The 3,605-nt window shown below is 40.4% G+C and overlaps 1 long non-coding RNA gene across 1 annotated transcript; it reads right to left on the reverse strand.

The window, feature by feature from the left end:
* Window positions 1-752: 752 nt before the first annotated feature.
* On the reverse strand, window positions 753-3,092 carry LOC111270772 (uncharacterized). The gene is made up of 2 exons (XR_002686462.2): window positions 2,104-3,092; window positions 753-1,937 (listed from the first exon to the last, which is right to left on the reverse strand). It is a non-coding gene; the product is annotated as an uncharacterized LOC111270772 (long non-coding RNA).
* Between the last annotated feature and the right edge of the window lie 513 nt (window positions 3,093-3,605).

The raw sequence follows: 3,605 nt of genomic DNA on the forward strand, positions 1-3,605 counted from the left end.
CGAATTATCTGAAGTAAAAGACCCCGCAACGAAGACGGCGCCGGTGACAAAAATCACAATAGCCTCGGTCAAGGGAGTTAGTTCTTGCGATTATAGCCAGCTCGCCATTATCCGCCGACTTATCACTAAAACCTACAAATTCGGAAATAAACTGGCAGCTCTTATCACAATAGACCAATTTTTTTCTAGAGCAAAGTTACAGTACATGAAACAATGCCATGTTGTTTTTAATTTGTACTGATAACTACTATAGCACAGAGCTTTGTAATGATTATTTGAAGAACATAACCTACGTGTTGTAAGCAGAAACGTTTGCATTGTTTGCATTGTTTTTCTCATAGATGTTTACCAAGAACTATGTCGAGCAGGCCTACCTAATACCTCTCTTCAAACTATGCAAGCTTCGGTTGGTCCATTCCGTTATTAATCATTATTCCATTAATGGTACGGTATCTCAACGTCATTCTGATTGTTGACGTTACTGTCTGACTTTTACTAATTCTAGTAGACAGTAAAGATGTCAACTTCCTGCTTATTTAAATAGATCAAATAGTACATTTGTGATTTTCATTTTCATTTGACAAAAGATGACACAAATACAGAATAATGCGTAAATAATTTCATTACACAAATGATAATTTGGTTTAGTAAAATTTAATCACCTTTGTCAGATATATCACAAAAATAATTACATAACAACATCGTGCAAAAACTTATTCTTGCAGCAGTTAATGAGAAGAGATCAGTAGTAATACGCTTTCGCGATATTTAATACGCCCGGTTTATTAGCGAGATCATGCTATCTATTACTACACTGTTTTCCGCATCTGCTACATACACACATTTCATTTAACTCAATGTTAACCAAGTAATTAAGATGGCTTATAGCTTACCACTGAAACCATACACCACACATTATAACATCAATTAGAAAAAACCGAGGCATCTGCTTTAATGAGCTAACATGAAGGTGATAGATCAGAGCGGCCATATATCAGTACACATAGTATGTAATGTCGAATTTATGAAAACGCGACTTTAACCGGATCTGCCTATGGACGAATAGACGCTGCCGGCAGCTATTTACATGCCTAATGCGCTACTAGTTAAAACTAGAGAAGAGTCACTATTTTTTTCCCACATTTCTGTCTATCGCGCAGAATTGCATCCTATAGGTCTGATGGATGTGCCTAACAAATGCTAAGATTTAAACATTTCACGCACGTAACCTTCTCAGGAATATGCAGGGTCACACGGATTACACACTAAGAGAAGGACTTTTATGGTCACAAAAAAAGCCATTATAACCCAGATACAGCATTAGTGGCCCCATTAATTATACTACGTTGTAGAACATGTGAAACGATGACTAACTGAGGGAAACCGGGCAGTCAAGTTGAGATGTAGAAGGCGCCACCTCGTCTGACACAGACGGATCTTTGTCTATGGAAAACGCTCTCGACAGAGAGGGCTGTGTGTAGCCAGAAACGTCACACCGGCGGGAACGAATCATAACACAGGATAGAGTAGGGAGATTGTACTAAAGCATCAGTCACCAGTACGTCCCGGGTCTCGCGCTAAAAGATAGCCCGCGTACATAGGCGCAGTTTGACATATAATACTGCCTGCAAGCATTCTGTCCCATTATTCCCTATTGACTCTGGAACGTACTCGCGCACACTTTACCTTTGAGAGCAGAGCATCAATTCTTCGGTTCATCACGTCAACATCATTTCACTTTGTTGGCTTAAGCGACGATGCCTGCTACTGTTGCCGCGGTTGCGAATATCAACGTTGATACCGGTAACGTTAAGTGTTTGAAGCCCGCAGACAGGTCAACCGCCAGCTGAAACCTTACGTCGCTTCGGTGGTCAATGTCTCCAAGCAACATTTACCATAAACACTCACTAACGAACGACTCGGCACAACAGAAGCAGCTGTAGAAAAACAACAGCACCACACAAATATAACAACAATCTACAAATCAATTAACATATATACTTTCTGGACAAAAACACTCCGTTGGTCTTGAATATTTTGTTTTTTTCTCTTGCACATTTATAGTTCTGTTTCGGAGTCCTGTGTGTTCGAATTCTCCGTCACCTCGACATGTTTCCTGGAGCCTGCAAGGCACTCCCTTGGCAAAAAGCCTCAACGACCGACGGTCCCAAATAAACAGACACACAGACGGACGGGACCGGAAGGCTGGTAGCGGCGGCGGCGACGGCGGTGGCCGTTAGTTGTCGATGTTGCCACAATGTGCGTTGCTGTGCTGAAAACACTAATGGTGACTGTATCACCTACAAGGGCATACATACACACACACACACAAATAGAACGCCTGCCGCTGTACCGCCCTCCACTCACTGTATACACGGATAGACAACCCACACACCATCAACAAAACACAACAGTACACGATCAACAACGATCACAACGAAACAACACAGAGAGCACGCAGCGGCAACGGCAGTTCTTCCATATCGAAGCACTAAACACTTGACATCAACCGCACAGAGCTACCTTATACAGGCTAGCATAGTTCCGAAATATTCGTGAACAACTCCGCCCACTTATTCTATACGCGCGATAGCTCAAATCAGCCTTTAAGCAGACGACAGGAGGATGGGTGTATATAATTGTCAAGAGTTATGTAGATGACGTCCTTATGACGACTGTATACTTGTTGGTAAATGTCAGTAATTATACGACACGGCACAACCTCACCACTCTGTTTGTCGCTACATGGTTTTTAGTGCGTGCCAATGATGTTTTTATTCGGGATCAGTGCTCGGTCGGTGCAACAAGCTGAGGTAGCTTTAATATAGCATAGAAGCTTCCGTCTTTCAGTACGACCAAGAGTGCCCTTTTACCGACCAAGTACATGACATCGTATAAATAAGTTACCAAAATGTCTGAATTGTTTTTTGTTGTAGGCGCCTTAGACTTGTAAATCCTATATTAGGAAGTTTGTAAATGAATTTAAAATTTGAGCTACGATAAATAAATCTGCTTTTACTGTTCGGCTGGTTTCAAGGACTCATCGGCATAAACCCTACACACGTATACCTATCCCTACCGTGCCCGGTCAAAATGAGGTATCTTTAGAAAATTCATTTTATAATTAAACGTGAATTTTAGGTTATTTGTTGCAAAATGAATTAGTGTATGAAGAATTTATGATATACTTGTGTCATTCTCAACTACGATCTCGACGAATTAATTGTTATTTAGATGCTTGTTACACAATTAGCAGCTTTGATTAAATATTTCAAACCATGATGTTAAAGGTTCTTATCGTTTATCTGAAACAGGTAAAACTTATTCTCTCAAACTTGTCGCTGAGGCTGGTTGTACACTTTTCATTATTACTCGAAAGTCAACTTTTACAACAATTAAATACACATGAACAAATGAGTTCTAAAGGACACAAACGGCGAGAAAATATTATTAAGAGCCTTTTTTAAGAGGAGATCTGTTGTGCAAGGTATTACGAGTAAGGAGAGACAACAACTAACAGAATGCTACAAATTCTAACAGAAGTGGACACAACAGTCCGAGTTTTATGGATGCGGTTGCAGTCGAATCACTAAAAAGTTAATGAG

Source organism: Varroa jacobsoni, unplaced genomic scaffold, assembly GCF_002532875.2.
Source record: "Varroa jacobsoni isolate VJ856 unplaced genomic scaffold, vjacob_1.0 contig00121, whole genome shotgun sequence".
Classification (NCBI taxonomy): Eukaryota; Metazoa; Arthropoda; class Arachnida; order Mesostigmata; family Varroidae; genus Varroa; species Varroa jacobsoni.